At 43.6% G+C, this 17,378-nt stretch overlaps 1 protein-coding gene across 3 annotated transcripts in view; it reads left to right on the top strand.

Annotated features, from left to right (window-relative positions):
• The first annotated feature begins 375 nt into the window (after positions 1-375).
• The window catches only part of USP9X (ubiquitin specific peptidase 9 X-linked), a 128,626-nt gene continuing 111,623 nt past the window's right edge, over positions 376-17,378 (top strand). For 2 of the 3 annotated variants that reach the window (XM_033100752.1, XM_033099260.1), the window contains exon 1: positions 1,054-1,713. The gene's annotated coding sequence lies outside the window, so the exon portion shown is untranslated. Of the gene's footprint in view, positions 519-717; positions 846-1,053; positions 1,714-17,378 lie in introns of those variants that run through there. The other variant, XM_033099978.1, reaches the window with a different exon arrangement.

The following is a 17,378-nucleotide window of genomic DNA, read 5'->3' as shown; positions in this document are numbered from 1 at the left end:
TGAGGAAGCCTAAGTGCTTTCAGGTACTGATGCTGCAAGACCAAGTGAATGAGTTTTTCAGAGCACCTGCTTCATAGGGTGGAGGGAAGGCGCCGACTCCGCAGGAGATAGCCACTCCTTCCCCCTATCGGTGAGAAGCAGGTGGCCAAACCCTCGGGACCTCTCAATACTACCGCTCCGAGTACCCGCCCCGTGGGCCTGGCCGGCTGGCCGGCTCACCGGCCGCATGACGCGGATCAGGTGCGCCACCGGGACCCCCAGGCACCACGGGAGCGATCGCCTAGCTCGCGGTCTCCAAGATCTCGTCTTTCCACTACCCCTTCCCCCACAATCCCGGAACAGGGGGAGGCCGGTGACGTCAACATCCGGGCACTCGTCGGCGGGGCCACCGTTCACAATGGAACAAAAACAAGCGGCCCAAGTCGAACTCTGAGCGACGCGGCTGTAGCTCGCGCGATTAACCCTGTGTTGGCCACACACCCTGCCAGTCCCGATCTCTCGGCTCCTCCTCCGGCATGGTATGCCAGATCCTTTAGGGCTTCCCTTCCCCCACTCCTGCCTGTCCTTGTGCCACCTCTGCCCTCACACTGCACCCGAACCGAGGGCTATTATGGTACACCGTTCCTGGTCATAACGCGACCCTGGAGGGGCGGGCCGGAAGGAACGGTACTGCGCGAACAATCTTTACCGCATTGTCTTCCCCTCCCCCCACCCTAGCTTTCCGGGTTCCAAGCGTCTCTCGCCCGGCCCCCCCGGCGGCACCCTCCACTGTCCCAGGATTGACGGCCTGGGGTAGAGAGCGTGGAGGAGGAGCAGAGGAAGCTGAAGGAGCAGCTGAGCGTGAGGTGGGTGGGGAGGAGATGGAGGAGGGCCCAGGGGCGGGTCGTTGAGGGGCGGTGCTTGACGGGGGCGGGGACCTCGGGGCTTTGGGCGGCGCTGGGGCTAGTGGGTGTCTGCGTCGCCGCGCTGCTGCCTCCGCCGCCACCGCTGCTGCCGCCGCCGTACCACCGCCGCCTCTGGTCGAGCAGTTTCTTTCTTTTTTTTTTTTTTTTTTTTTTTTGGTTTGCCGGATCCGCCATATTGACGAGGACGGACCTCCGCGGCTGCGGAAGCTAGTCTCCGCCGCCGCCGGAGCCGCAACCTCCCCTCACCCGGCCTGTCCGGGCCTCTGCCGTTCCGAGCCCCTCCCCGCCTCGTTCAGCTCACAGGCCTCGCGGGATCCCGCCGCTGCCGCCTCTCTCCCGGGAGGCGGCCGCCTCAGCGCCCGGTGCTCCGGTCGGCGCCGGGAGCGAGGAACAAGCCGCGGCCAACTGACCAGGCCCGGAGCGGGGACAGAGGCGGCGAGCTGTGGAAGGTGAAGCTGCCACTGCGGGAGGAGGAGCAGGAGGAGGTGACGCAGGAGAAACGCAACGCCCGGAGCCCGTCTGAGCTCAGCGAGAGCCCCAGCCTGAGGGGAGAAAGGGGGAAGAGGGCCGCCGCCGGCTGAAGAGAAGGCGGCCGGCCACCGCTGCTGCGGGGCGGGCGCGGCAGGCAGCAAATTCCGGCGCCCCTGTGCAGCCCCTGGTGCTCACGTCCGCCGCAGCCTCTCGACACACTTTGTCGCCCGTCCCCCCTGGGCCTGGGATGCACCCCGGGTCGGCCTTGTCCCAGGACTGAGCCTTGCTGCCGCCTCCGCGTGCCCTGGTTCTGAAGAGAAGACGCCTGTGTCGTGCGGTGAGTAGCCAGCCGCACCGGGACGACGCGCTTTTCTGGGGCTAACAGCTGAACCTCGCTGAGGGGAGGAGGGCGAGGGGGGTGTGCGTGTGCGCGGTGCCTCCCTCGGGGCCGCGGGCCGGGCCGGGGGCTTCCCCGCCACCCACCCTCCGGGCCCCAGGCTCGGCGGGCGGGTGCGCGCGGCGGGCGGGGGGAGGGGGCGCCGGACGCGGGGCTGGCTTTTCCGCGGAGCCGGCGTCCCGGGAGCGTGTCTGTGTGTTTTGGACTGGAAGGGAAAATGGCTGACGGCTCCGGCCCTCCCCCTCCTCCCTTTCCCGTCCTATCTGGGGCCGAGTGGGAGGATGGAGTCTCCGGGCGCGGCGGGCAGCCCCCGCATCCGCACCCGGGGGCCGAGTCGGCGCCGGGGACTGGAGGGAGACCCCTGGTTCTGAGGCTCGCAGTTCAGCGGATTGGCTGCCGCTCTCCTCAGTCTCGTTCCACTTGACACCAAACGCCATTACTGAGGTGGAGTGATTTGGAGCCATAGAGCTAGGCCTCGGCTACGCCTGGCTATCAGGCCCCAGGACTTGTCCGCCTCCCCCCACCCTCCCGCGATAACCCGCAGCTTCGCTTTGGCCCCGTGGCCTGCTAGCCGGAGCCGGGTTATCGGCCTCCTCCACCTCCTTCGCCCCCCTTCGCGTGCTGAGCGCCGAAGCCACGAACGATGTTTTGATGCAGAAATCGTTTCCAAGTTAGCTCGGACCCACCACCTTTCTATTTTTAACCCGTTTCTGCCAAAAATAGTAGTAAGTGCGAGTTCGTTAATGATAAAACCTTCATATTCTTGTGATGTGAGGCTTTATGGTTGATAAATGGTGTATTTTTCATTCATTGTGACATACGAAGAGCTGTGGAGCAGGTGTACACGGTTTTGTAATATTTGTATGGATTTCTGTGGCGACTGGAAGTTACCCGAGAATTTTTTCAGATTTTTCATAGCACCTGCTTAAATTAAGCATACAAGTTTTGAAAGTTGCATAGTTAAAACGTTAATTGAATTTTCCACAGTTTACAGGTGTGTGTAATTTCTTCAGATTGTCTTTGAATTTAACTGAGCGTTGTAGATGTAGGTAAAATAGTCATGCATTTTTTTTTGGAGGGAAGGGGAAAAAAATCATAGCATTTCATCTGGAACCCCGAGTCCTCTAAATCAACATGTTTGTATATATTCACTTTTCAGGGAAAACTTTGGGTGCATTGATTAGGAAACTTTTCAGCAGGTACTTAACTCTCTTGGAGCTCATTATCTACTCTTGGTGATTATATGGTTAAGGACTGGTTAACCACGACTAGTTTGGCTTTCTTAATCTGTACACTTGAACTTTATAAGAATAGACTGCAAACTCTCCTTGAGATCTCACTGGTCTGCTTGTTTCAGTGGGATTTATGTATTACTTAAAAGTACAAATACGTCAACGTTTGTTTTCTCAATTTTAAAACTTACGTGCTGTCATGCTTATAAGTAACTTAATTCTTTAAGCTTCATTGTTAGTGTTTGGATAGTGAAAACCAGAAGTATTTGGAATTGGTGTACCAAGGGTGAACTCAAAATGTTTCTGATATTGTATTATGTTTTGCTTTCTCTAATTAAAATAAAACTTTTGGACTTAATACGAATTGTTTCTCCCTATTTTTTCCCCTATATTTTTTGCATGAACATTTAACTTGCAATTCTTAACGTCTTATCTTAATGTTCTCCTTTTGTTTGCTGACCTTGGTAGTGTCTGACAGGGAAAATTTCTGGAGGGTTTAAATAACAGCTAGAAGGATACATATCAGAATTTAAATTCCTCAGAAAGTAACTTTCAAGGGCAGATTTTACCTTTCACTATTATTAGAGTCTCTTGATGGTGTTCCATAGTTCTCTTGGAATGCTCAAGTAGGATTTACTTTGGATCTTTTTTCTTCCAGGATCTTGCAATAAATTTTCTGACATCTTAAGAAGAGAGATTTCGTGGATATCTCCTCAGAGATAACTTTTCTTTGACGTGGTATTAATAATGCTCTTACGGTTTTTGAAAATGGATGTTTGTCATGAATTTACTAGTCATAAATTTGTTCTTGATTAGTTGGACTAAAAGCAAGCATTCTTTTAGCTTTTTATTTCATAAGGTCAATTTGAAAGGTCAGTTTGAAAACTAATAAAATTTAGACGTCAGTTTCAGAATTTTAATACGAAAACTAATTTTTGTTTAAGTCTAATTTTTCTTTAAGTCGGGTTAAAGAAAGGTGTTTGAAATATAGGGGTGTGTAGTAAAGGATTAGTCTTGTAAGCCTTTTGGGTAATTACCTGGAGGAAAAATCCAATTCTGAGGTTATAGAGCTAGTTAATTTTATTTTTAATTCTTAAAGAATATAATGCTTTATAATAGCCTGAATTATATTTCCCCTCTTGCTGGTACGTTTTCTGAATCTTGAAAAATTTTTTTTTTTCAAGAATTGAAAAACCGGATTTTAGTTTCCATTTTGTTCTTTTAAGGAGCTGTATCTTTAAAAGCTATTGTGTTTATTGATGAGTTGTCTTAATTTTAACATAGAGTCTAACATTAGTATTTGGGAAAGGGTAAATGTGTTGGACCTCAACCCTGACTACACATTAGAATCACCTGAGGGAGTTAAAAAAAATACTGATGCCTGGGTCCCATTCCCAGGGACTGATGCGTTGGTCTGATATGGGGCCTGGGCAAAGGTATATTTTTAAAGCACCGTGGGTGATTTCTCACATGCAGTCAAGGTTGAAAACCACTGCGTTATTGCTGTTAGCATGTTCTTATGGAACTTTCAAGTGGATAAATAAGATGGATTTTTTTCTCGTCTGCTTTCAGTTATTAGCATGATTGTCATTTTTTGAGTATTAATTATGCACCGGTACTGTGTTAAACATTTTCCGTTAATACTTATGTAGATAGCATCTCCATTATACAGATGAAGGACTGAGGTCTGTCAGGCCCAACCAGTAGTGCTTTGACTACTGTGCCACGTTAGTGAAATAACACTGATTATTATTTTTAAAAATCACTTAGAACTTTTGGTTTGTTTCCTGTACCAGAGTAGCTGTAGATTAAAATTTTAATGAAAATATGACAGTAGTCTGCAATTTGTGAAATATCTTAGTTGGCCAAGGGAGATGCTAAAGCTTTGCAGCAAATAGGTTCTTTCCCTTCCACATGTCTCCCAACACATTCAGGTTGATAGTTTAGTTGTGAGTGTGTTAATAACTAAAATAATGTTAAGCAACTTAATCTTCTTAAAAGATGCAAAATTCAGGCATTTGTCTCCCAGAAATTTATGTAAATCATCCCATAAAGTGACCACTTAATATCATGTCAATTTCTATTTCAATATGAGAAATCAGTTTTATTTAGCTTAGTTTAATATCAGTGTAATTTTCACAGAAAGCTTTCTAAACTAACGGTTTAATTTTGCATTTTTATAGTATTGGTTGATAATTTTATGGAATGAGTGAAATAGCAATAATACCTTTATTGTTTATTTCTCTTAATTCCCTTTGTCCATTATGCTAAATTCTATATTGAGAGAGGTAAGGGAAAGCCTGCTAATGTAGAATTTCTGAGCATTCTTGATGTGGCACAGAATTTGTCAAAGATCTGTTAAATTAATGATCACTGTAGTCCATTTTCTGTGCTGTAAAGTCTGTCATAAGGAAAGAAGACTTCATGAAACTTACGTATATTGGAGTTTGAATTTATCAGTCAATTAGTACTGTTCAATATAATGACCAATGTAATACGCTTTTAAGGAAAAAGGTATGAAAAAACATACCGTTAAGGTATCTTACTTAAATTTACTCTTCAAATGTGTCTCTCCTTGTCTTGCGGACTTCAGTACATGCACTACATGTGTATTCACAGCAAATGGGTTTCCAATTCTATTTTCAGTCACTGTTTAACAGTGATTTTCTACCTCAGCTATGTATCAGAATCGCCTGTGAAGCTTTTTAAGATGTGTTTGCCTGGGTCTTACTCGCTAGAGATTATAATTGATTGAATAGGTTTTGGGTGGGAACAAAGCATTTTAAAAAAATTAAAAATTCAAAAGATGATGCTTATGTGCAGTTAGGGATTTTTTCTTTACAGTTCATTTCAGGGGAAGGGGAGATCTGAGACTCTTCTGAGTTTGTGTCCTACCTTTCGGCAGTAATATTCCTGTTCGGGTTTAGTTTTTTCAGTCACACTGCCAAAAATTCTAGACACAAACGTGGCAAAAAGTTCAGACACTGGATAAATAGTTGGGAGAGACCAGGATTCCACATAGAATTTTACGTACACGCATGCACGCAGGCATTAATTTCCTTTTCATCCATTCGACAAATACTTACTGGGCCATCTACCATGTGTCAGGCACTGTTCTAGAGGTTGCTGTTGTCTAGAAGGTTATGTTGTAGGACGTGAGGGGCATTGGGCTACCTGATCTCTAAAGTCCTAGCTCTAATTTTGTCAATTTTTATTGTGCTTCACACTACATAATACTTGATAGTGATAATAAACGACTTACTGGTTTATGTAAGAATGTACATTTTATCATTACTTCAGAGTGTACCTTTTTTTCTCCTTACAGAAGAGTTTGCTGTAACACCGTGTGCCTTGTTACGGCGGCAGCAGCCTCTTACATCTCGTGTTTACCCAGCGTCTTGATTATACCATTTTCTCTTGTGCTTGATTTGATCTCATGTTTTGGACAGTAGCAAGCTGTACCGGCTTGTAGACTAGGAACAGTATGCTATGCCATGTAGCTTAGGTGTGTAGTCAGCTGTGCCATCCATGTTTGAGTAGTGTGTTTCCCCGAAAATAAGACCTAGCCGGACAGTCAGCTCTAATGCGAGTTTTGGAGCAAAAATTAATACAAGACCTGGTATTGTTTCGCTGTAGTATGAGACCTGGTCTTATGTAATATAAGACCTGGTATAATACGATATGATACATGGTATCATATAATCTGATCTAAGACCCTCTCTTACATAACATAACATAATGTAATATAATACCGGGTCGTATATTAATTTTTGCTCCGAAAGACGCGTTAGAGCTGATTGTCCAGCGAGGTCTTAATTTTGGGGAAACACGGTAACAGTGCGTATTACAACTGTGTACATGAAGAGTGAGGACCTGTTAGAAGAACTTTGTGATGAGCTCTACTTCTGTTTCTATACCTTTTTCCATTGAAAAATGTTAGCTAGTCCTCAGCTGTGATATACTTGACTTTTGTTTAGTCTCCACTTGAACAATATCAAGTTAACAATCTATGTTAACTATCCTGAACCTCCGTTCCTTAAGGCAAGTTCAGGCTTCTGTCCATTAGCTGATGAAAGATGTTTCTTTTTATTGCAGGGTGGTGGTATTGCCTGCCTGAGAAGAATTCTGTTTCAGCAGCTTTGCTGTATTTGTACAGCAGTGTCTTGTGTGTTAATTTGTGTGTTCAGTTTTTTGCTCTTTTATAAAAATGAGTGGGATGGGGTGGCCGGTTAGCTCAGTTGGTTAGAGCACGGTGCTCATAACAAGGTTGCTGGTTCGATCCCCACATGGACCACTGAGCTGCGCCCTCCACAACTAGATGGAAACAACTTGGAGCTGATGGGTCCTGGAAAAACACACTTAAATGACAGTTTTTTTAAAAAAGGGTGGGAAACAGACGTGCATCAGCTGGAGGTTTCAGTATCCTTGAGACAGGGAACTGAGGAGGGATATGAATCTTTAACCTTACTGGGTTAGATTCTGCTCATTGGTTGTGTTGGTTAACTTTGTTCAATGGTGAATGAAATAATTAGAGTGAAATAGGAAATTAGGTACGGCAAATGTATAATAAAGTATATATGAAAGGTGAGGTGTAAGTAGGGATTTTATAATTTTTTCTTTAGTGCACTCTAAGAGCTGGGAAAACCACTAGAAACACGTGAATCTATTTGGCTTTGAAATAATTGACTTCTGTCACATGTTTAGCAATACGTTTTGTATGAAAGGAGGCTACTGCCTATATTCAGCTTTTACCTAGACTTCTGGGAAGAGCTACAGAAAGTCTCATTCATATTTAGTTGGTATGCATATGTCTGTTTACTGTGTCCTTTGTAGATACATATTAATCATTTATCCAAAATTCTTGAATTTTTGGTTTGGAGCTTGCTGAGCTGGGGTGAGAGGGATTATGGATCCAGACAGAGGGTCGGAGCAGGAACTTAATGTGGTGCCTGCAGGTGTATTCCTTGTCTGATAGTATATGTCGTTACCTGAGTCATACAAATGTTAGCTGTCGCAGATTGCTCCTACTCAGGGATTACCTCGCTACCTTCAGTGCATCATGGGAAAGAGAATCATGGAAAGATTTTTTGGCTTCCGTTCATCTACACAGCCACAAGAATCATGTTCTTCAGATACCTCCTTATCTCTTGCTCTCCCCAAATACTGCTCGAGACTTTTATCATGCCACTTCTACCCGAAGAGGTCATTTTGACATGTTCCCATCTACTTTGCCAAGGTTATTATTTGTGTTCTCCCACCTAATTAAACTATCCATAGTTGACATGTGTGCTCCAGCTTTGCTATTCCCATGGCTTTACTCTTGGAGCTCCATCTCCCCTTTATGACTAGCATGTAATGCTTAGCTCACATGCTGTCTTCATGAAGTATTTTCTAATTTTTCTCCAGTTGTAAGTGAGGCTTATTTTTTTCTGAACCCTGGTAGCATTTTTTCTGTTTTTCTTTTAGCCTTAACTCACTCTACTACTTTGTGTTTCTTTGTGTTTATTTTGTTTATCCTGAGAACGTAGTCTGAGAAGTTTCCTGAGGCTCAGTTGATAGACTCCACACCTGAAATGTCATTTGTGGGTGGTCAGAACCTCCCTCAGCCTGATTGAGAGTGTAGTGGGTAGTAAAGAGCGCTAATCTCAGTCTAAAGGCTTGGGTTACAGTTGTAACTACTCTACCAACTAGTCAGCAAGTTATTTAACCTCGATGAAATTGTAAAATGAAGGATTTGGATTGGGTGATTGCTACGTATCTTAAAACGATTGCATTGAATTCATTCAACTTAATACCATTCTGGCACAAGGGTAAAGATGATTAATCCTTACTTTCTAGGCTCTACTGTCTAGTGGGCTGTAAAATTATTTATACAGTGTCATAAGTACTATATTAAATAGAGGTGTGAAAAATAGAGTGGTAGAAGAGGTGAAGAAATCATTGTAGTTTGGGGTTGAGTGAGCTTTGCTGGTCTTCAAAGGTGTGCTATTTTGGTGGCCCTATGAATTACAGCAGGGACTTCTGGGCAGAGGGAACAACTTGATATTGGGGTTTTTTAAACCTCAGCACTGTCGACAGTTTGGGCCAGATTGTTCTTTGTTGTGGGGTGTTGTCCCATTCTAGCCTCAATCCACAAGATGCCAGTAGTACCCCTCCCCTGCAGTTGTGACAAGTAAAAATGTCTCTAGATATTGCCAGGTGTTCCCCGGTGCAAAATTTGAGAACCATTACTTGAAATGGAGGAATAGAAGTGTGCAAGTGTGTTCTTAGAGAAAAACTGGTAGTAGAATGTAAAAAGAACACTGCTGATACTGAGAGGGAAGGGATTAATGGAGATGAAACTAGAGAGGTAGTTTGAGTGAGGCTAGATCACAAGGAATGACCTTGAGTGACACCTTAGGGCACTTACTTGTTTTTAGGTAATGAAATGGGCCTTCAAATTTAAATGAAAGGAAAGCTTTAGATTTGTGCTTGTTTTTATTTTTGTTTTAATTTTTTTTATTGGGGAAGGGGAACAGGACTTTATTGGGGAACAGTGTGTACTTCCAGGCCTTTTTTTTTTTCCAAGTCAAGTTGTTGTCCTTTCAATCTTAGTTGTGGAGGGTGCCGTTCAGCTTCAAGTTGTTGTCCTTTCAGTCTCAGTTGTGGAGGGCGCAGCTCAGCTCCAGGTCCAGTTGCCGTTGCTAGTTGCAGGGGGCACAGCCCACCATCCCTTGCGGGAGTCGAACCGGCAACCTTGTGGTTGAGAGGATGTGCTCTAACCAACTGAGCCATCTGGGAACTTAGCAGCAGCTCAGCTCCAAGTGCCGTGTTCAATCGTAGTTGCAGGGGGCGCTGCCCACCATCCCTTGGGGGACTCGAGGAATTGAACTGTCAACCTTGTGGTTGAGAGCCCACTGGCCCATGTGGGAATCGAACCGGCAGCCTTCGGAGTTAGGAGCCTGGAGCTCCAACCGCCTGAGCCACCGGGCCGACCCCTGTGCTTGTTTTTTGAAAGATCATTCTGATGGCATCATGGCAGATATGTTAGAGGACTGTTGGATAGCAGGGGAATTGAGACAATATTTTTAACAGTTCACTTGAGAGATAAGGGAATGGATTAGGAAATGGAGTAAAGGAATGAGATACTTGGAACTCCTCATGTCTGAGGGAGGTGCTGCTAATTTGACTTTTGCTTTTCTGTCACTCAATGGAGTACTGAGCTGAAAACAAAAATACCTTTATTGTCTTCCCCCCTTTTCAGCTTTTTTCCCCATCCCCAAATCCCTCTCCCCACTGAGAGCTTGTCTGTTGAGATTTGTTGAAAAGTCATCAAGAGAAAGGAATCTGGGTTATAGATGATTGTGCAGTCATGTACCACATAATGATGTGTGGTCTATGACAGTGACCCCATAAAATTATAATGGAGCTAAAAGATTCCTATTGCCTAGTGACATCATAGCCCCCGTAATGTCGAAGTGCGATAATCAGTACTCTCGTGTTTGCGGTGATGCTGCTGCATAAATAGGTCTGCTGGGCATGTTAAAGTGTAGCACATACAGTTATGTGCACTACATAATACTTGATAGTGATAGTAAACGACTTACTGGTTTATGTAAGAATGTACATTTCATCATTACTTCAGAGTGTACCTTTTTTTCTCCTTACAGAAGAGTTTGCTGTAAGACCGTGCGGCAGCAGACTCTTACATCTCGTGTTTACCCAGCGTCTTGATTATACCATTTTCTCTTGTGCTTGATTTGATCTCGTGTTTTGGACAGTAGCAAGCTGTACCGGCTTGTAGACTAGGAACAGTAGGCTATGCCATGTAGCTTAGGTGTGTAATCAGCTGTGCCATCCATGTTTCAGTAGTGTGTTTCCCCGAAAATAAGACCTAGCCGGACAGTCAGCTCTAATGCGTGTTTTGGAGCAAAAATTAATGTTAAGACCCGGTCTTACTTGACTATAAGACCAGGTCTAATATAATATAATATAACCGGGTAAGTACACTCTATGATCTCACAACTAAAAACTCATTTCAGAACATATCCCCGTCATTAAGTGGCGCATGACTTTACCTAAGAATGATAGTGAAAATGGCAAATAATGTTTTATTGCTCTAAAAGCAGTTGTAATCTATTGGATCTCCTGAAAGGGTCTCAGTGGACCACACTTTGAGAAGCAGTGCCTTAGACTCCCAAGGGAAGTTTGACATTATCTTTTGAGTGCCTAACCTACTAAAAATTTTTACTTTTTTTTTTTTTATTAGCATTAATTTCTTGCTGAATTTACTCCCAGGCCATTAAGTTTTTGTTTCTTTAGTTTTTTTCTGGGAAAACTTTTCCTTCTGTGCAACCTACTCTTCTGGTTTAGGAACATCTGCTCTTTTTCAGTAAGGACCATCTCACTGTGACAGGGAGGGCTCATACATGGGTTAATCCGCCCATGAGCTCTGTAAGTTCTGCGCTGTATCTTGGGAGTTTTGTTTACCTGTTCTGCTCAATGACCAGAGAAGCTACATCTAAACCCTTAAGTTCAGCATTATTCTTTGCATTTCCAAGCATGTGCAGCAAAAATTTTGCACTTTTTGGGCCGCTGACCCTGCATTTAGCTCCACCGTTGGCCTAGGCAAACCTACCTACTTCGTGATTGTAACCATAGAATGGCACACATTGCTTTTATAAAGTGACATCCTTCAGATACTTGGTGGCTTTTTAGATATGCATACCTGTGATGACCTGGGCAGTTTCACGAGTGTTCTTAAAGTGAACACGAAGATATGAACTTTATTTGCATGATTTTGTGGGGTTTTCTAGGTCAAGTGAATAGTGAACCATTTTCAGAGGTCACCTCAGGTCGCGCTTATTGGAAAAACTAAATTTTTACTTTTTGAGATATAACTTGCATACAGGAGAGTCTGCAAGTCTTAAGTATGTAGTTTGATAAATTTTTACAGATGTATATATGTGTATAACTACCATTCAGATCAACATCAGAACATTTCCAGCATCCCAGAAGATTCCCTCATGCCTTTATCTCACCCCCTGATCTCTGATCTCTGCCTTTCAATGCATTAGTTGTGCCTGTTTTTGAACTTCATATAAATGGAATAATACAGTATGCATTTTTAAGTCTTTTTTTTTTGCCTAACACATGATTAATTTCTTTTTTGTTACTATGGAGTCATTCTATGAAATACACCGTGATTTATTTATCCATTCTGTTGGTGTACATTTGGATTATTTATAGTGTTTTCACTAATTTTAAAGAGTGTTGCCATGATCATTTTAGTATGTACATCTTTTGGTAACCACCCAGAAGTGGAACTGCTGGGTTATATGGTATATGTGTTTAGCTATGGTAGATACTGCCAACCAGATTTCCCAAGTAATTGGTTGTACTGGTTTAAAATCGCACCAGCGATGTAGTTCATGTTGCTCTTCCTTACCAACACTTAGCATACTTAGTATTGTCAGTCCTTTTAACTTCAGCCATTTTGGTGGAGATTTAGGAATATCTAATTGTGGTTTAAGTATTCATTCGCCCACGTCTAATGATGTTTAGTACTTTTTCATCTGTTTATTGGTCTTTTGACTGTTTAATTCTTGGTTACCTATAAAATCTGAAGTTTGGCCCGTAGACAAATTGAAGTCTTGCAGCTTAAAATCACTAGTTAGGTGAATTCTCTGAAATAAGATTTTTAGAAATGAACTTAATTGCTCTGTTAGTGACAAGGTTAAATATCCTGTTTATTTTTTTATATATGCATGTTTGGCTTTAGAATATATCTTGGAAAGATCTTTGCTCTTGTGAGATGCAGTGCTTTAGACTAAAATGTGGCCTTCAGATACAAACAAGGAAGACAAGAAATAACAAGTGTTGGAGAGGATGTGTAGAAAAGGGACTACTTGTACACTGTTGGTAGAAATGTAAATTGGTTCAGCTACTATAGAAACTAGTATGGAGGTTCCTCAAAAAATTCAAGATAGAGCTACGTTATGACCCAGCAATTTTACTTCTGGGTATTCATCTGAAGAAATCCTAAACTAACTTGAAAAGATATATGTACCCGCATGTTCATTGTAGCACTATTTACAATATCCAAGATGTGGAAAAGAAATTGTGTGTATGTGTATAAATAATATTCAGCCATAAAAAAGAATGAAATCTTGCCATTTTTGACAACATGGATGGACCTTGAGGGCATTATGCTTACGTGAAACAAATCAGAGACAGATACTCTGTGGTCTGTCTTATGTGTGGAATCAAAAAAAAAAAACAAAAAAACTTACAGCTACAGAGAACAGATTGGTGATTGCCAGGGGTGGGGGTGAGGGGTGGGAGAAATGGGTGAAATAAGTCAAAAGGTTAAAAAAAATAATCTATTGAATGTCAAAAAAAGAAAGAAACCAGGAAGCTTATTCTATTTTGCATCTGTCCCACTGTCCAGGACTTGTTTATACATTGTGATAAATGTCTGAGTTTAGCTATCATTCTTCTTTTGTGTGAACTGTCCTCTTGTGAAATGCATTTTAAAGAATTTACTCGCTGTTCTGCTCCTCAGGGGGCAGGGGCTACCCTGGTAAATTCCTTAAGAGCAGAAACAGTCTTTACTATTCTCTTTCTCTTTTCAGGGTCTGGCACAGAGTAGGAATTCAATAATGCCACCAAGACAAACAAGTTATATTTTTCATAGATTTATTTCCCCCGACTCTGCCTTTAATTATTCAACTAGATTTCACCTATATAAACATGTTTTAAGGAATGGCCAAGAATGTAGATACCCTTGAATAATACCCTTGAATAATACCCTTGAGAATATCTGAGTTGATTTGATAAGATTGCATATGCTTTAATCATCAGTGATCTTTTTGAATAGGCCAACTGTTCTTTATTGAAATTTAACACCTAATGCCAGAGATAGAAACAACGTTATGCATGTCACTCAGTGGTACTTGAGGTGATTGGTACTGGTCTGATTCTGAACTGTTATATTGGCTTCGTTAGGTTATTCCATCCCATTTCTTAGGTCTCTTATCCTTTATTCCTACACTCACTAACTTGGCCTAGTACTCATCCTTATCCTTCAAGGTACAACTCAAATGTTTGTTCGTCTGAGAATTTTTTGCAGATATTCTCTACCCTTATCTAACTTATTTGCTCCCTTTTCCAAGCTTTTTATTAAGGAAAAATCAAACATACACTGATGTAGATAAACTAGCTTTAATTCATGGCTATTCTTCTTAACGTACCCTCCATTTTGAAGCAAATCCCAGACAGCATTTCATCTTAAATATTTCAGTATATCCCATTCTAATTGAGATGTTTTTCCTTGGTTCCCATATTGCCCTTCTTTATTGTAAATTATAGGTTTTTAATGCAGTTCTTAGATATTTTCTTACTCTGCTTTGTAAATCACTTATGACAATAGCTAATACTTAGGACTTATATGTGAGGAACTGTTAAATTGCTTCACGTACGTAAATTTTTTATTTTTGTGGGGGAAGGGGAATAGGACTTTATTGGGGAACTGTGTGTGCTTCCAGGACTTTTTTCCAAGTCAAGTTGTTGTCCTTTCAGTCTTAGTTGTGGAGGGCGCAGCTCAGCTCCAGGTCCAGTTGCCGTTGCTAGTTGCAGGGGGCACAGCCCACCATCCCTTGTGGGAGTCGAACCGGCAACCTTGTGGTTGAGAGGATGCGCCCCAACCAACTGAGCCATCCGGGAGGCAGCTCAACTCAAGGTGCTGTGTTCAATCTTAGTTGCAGGGGGCGGAGCCCACCATCCCTTGCGGGAGTTGAGGAATCGAACTGGCAACCTTGTGGTTGAGAGCCCGCACTCCAACCAACTGAGCCATCCGGGATGCAGCTCAGCTCAAGGTGCTGTGTTCAATCTTAGTTGCGGGGGGCGGAGCCCACCATCCCTTGCGGGACTCGAGGAGTTGAACTGGCAACCTTGTGGTCGAGAGCCCACTGGCTCATGTGGAAATCGAACCGGCAGCCTTCGGCATTAGGAGCACGGAGCTCCAACCGCCTGAGCCACCGGGCTGGCCCCATAAATTCTTTTATGTTCTTAGAATAGTCCTAAAAGGTAGATACTACTGTCCCCATTTTGTATATAAGGAAACCAAGGCATAGATACTAAGGAACATGTCCAACTTGGACTCCTAGTTAAGTGGCATAGCAGGTATTCAAACTGAGGCAGTTTGTTCTCAGTCTGTATTTTTAACCACTACACTGTATTTCTTGAGTGAATGAGCTCTGTTAGCATTTTTTCCTTGTTATGTGTTTGACCTTTTTGCCTTGAATTTGCCAACAGCACATAGGCGTTATTTGCTCCTTCATAAAATACAGCTAGAAGGGATCTTAGCATGTAGCTTTCCCACTTTAAAGATAAGGTTTCCTTCTCTTCAGCTCTTAAACTTTTTTTTTTCTTTTCCCTTTCTTCCACCTCTCCCTCCCTCCCCCCCACTCTGGTTCAAGCCGTTATTTCTCAGTGGAGTTGTGTAGGACACAGTTCCCTTGCTGGTATTATGAGCCTTGCGCTCCCCCCAGCTGAGGCAGTTGGTGCCAGTTGTCAGTCGGTAGCTCTCGCTGGCTGCCGGCCGCTCACGCTCGCCACTGGCCACTCGTGGTAACACACGGTAGCCCACGGCAGCATAGCAGCCCACGGCAGCTCACACCAACCTCCAGTTGCTCACAGCATCCCAGCTCCAGAGCCATTGTTCACAATCTTAGCTGTAGAGGGCGCAGCTTACTGGACTATTTGGGAATCAAACCGTTGACCTCGGCTTTAGCACAGCTCTCCAACCACCTGAGCCACTGGGCCAGCCCCAGCTCTTAAACTTTTGTGATCTGTCCAAAAAAATCACTGATCTCTGGCTTGTTTAGTAATAGTGTCTCAGTATAATAAGGGGGCGAGTGCCATACTTGAGATAAAATGTTTTATTTTTAAGTGTTGTATACTACAGTTAAAATTTTTGGTGTTGAGTTTTCATTTTTGCTTTAACATTCTATAAATTTTACATTTTCAGTAATTTGGTATAGTTTCTTTTTTATTTTTCCTTTGAGTGTTAGCCTTTATGATATACAGCAGAGTGTTATTTTGAACCTTTAGGATTACTTGTACAAAAATGAACAGACTTTAAAGGATAGTTTTTCTTGTAGATCTCTCTTAATTGAATTTACATATGTAAAAGTATATTACTGAAACAATGCAAATGTTCATCACCTAATGAATGCATAAATAAAATGTGTACCATACAATGGAATACTTTCTGACAGTGAAAAGAAATGGAGTTCTGGTCAAGATGGTGGAGTAGATAAATGCTGTGCTCGCTTCCTACCATGACCACATCAAATTACAACTAAATTATAGAACAGTCAACCTGGAAAACCATTTGAAGACTACCTGAACAGAAGTCCTATAACTAAGGATATACAGAACAAGCCATGTCGAGACTGGAAGGAGGGCAGAGATGGAAAATGGGCTGGCCCCACAGTTACATATGGTAGTTGAAAATCAGGAGGGCTATCTTGGCTGTAGAGGTTCCCCCCTGAGAAGTGAGGGGTCCCAGCCCCACATCCAGCTCCCCAACCCGGAGCACCAGTTCCAGGAAGAGGAGCCCCCACAAAATCCGATTGTGAAAATGAGAGTGTATTTAATCACCAGTTAGAAGGAAGGTTGCTGGAAACCCAGGTGTCCTCTTAAAGGGCCCATGTACAGAGTCTCATTCTCAGGCACTCACCCTGGGATCCGGTGGAAGGATGGCAACTCAGGAGGCTCCAGAGACATACTGGGAGAGAGTGAGTTGTGTGCCTTCAGAGTGAGGGCTGGAGGGACACTGCTCTGTCCCTGTATTGAGCCTTTCTCTGGTGTAGCTGGCAGGAGAGCACCATCTTTTCTGTTGAGCCCTCCCTCCACTCTGGTGACTCCTTGCGATGCTGCCTCACTCAACTCACATACTGCCTGGGACTCTTTCAGTGGCTGAGCTTTATGGATATCCAGTGGCAGACCTTGGGATGCCCTGAGCCTTTTGCTGAGCTGCCCCAGACCCTGTACTGGTAGCTGTTGGCCTTGGTTCCCAGCCTTGCTATCCCACACGCCTCTAGGTCCAGCATAGACAGTTACCAACCACAGATTGCTTTGTAGCTCTGGCCCAGTCACTGGCAGCTACTGACCTTAGCTTGCAACAGAGCCCCTGGAAAGAGGTCTCAGAACCAACATGCCCAGTGGCTGGCTTCAAATTACAACAGAGACCAGCCAAATAGCCCCACCGCACCTCACCCAAAGGGTGGTCTCAGCAGGCACCAGAGCCTGCTGGGGCAAATTGTGCTTCACAGGGTCAGCCCTTGCCAAGCAGCTCCTAGGCTGTGTATGTGGCCAATCCTCACAGTC

This window comes from Rhinolophus ferrumequinum, chromosome X (genome assembly GCF_004115265.2).
Source record: "Rhinolophus ferrumequinum isolate MPI-CBG mRhiFer1 chromosome X, mRhiFer1_v1.p, whole genome shotgun sequence".
Lineage (NCBI taxonomy): Eukaryota > Metazoa > Chordata > Mammalia > Chiroptera > Rhinolophidae > Rhinolophus > Rhinolophus ferrumequinum.
Note: the sequence above shows the minus strand (reverse complement) of the source record. Positions and strands in the feature narration are given on the sequence as shown.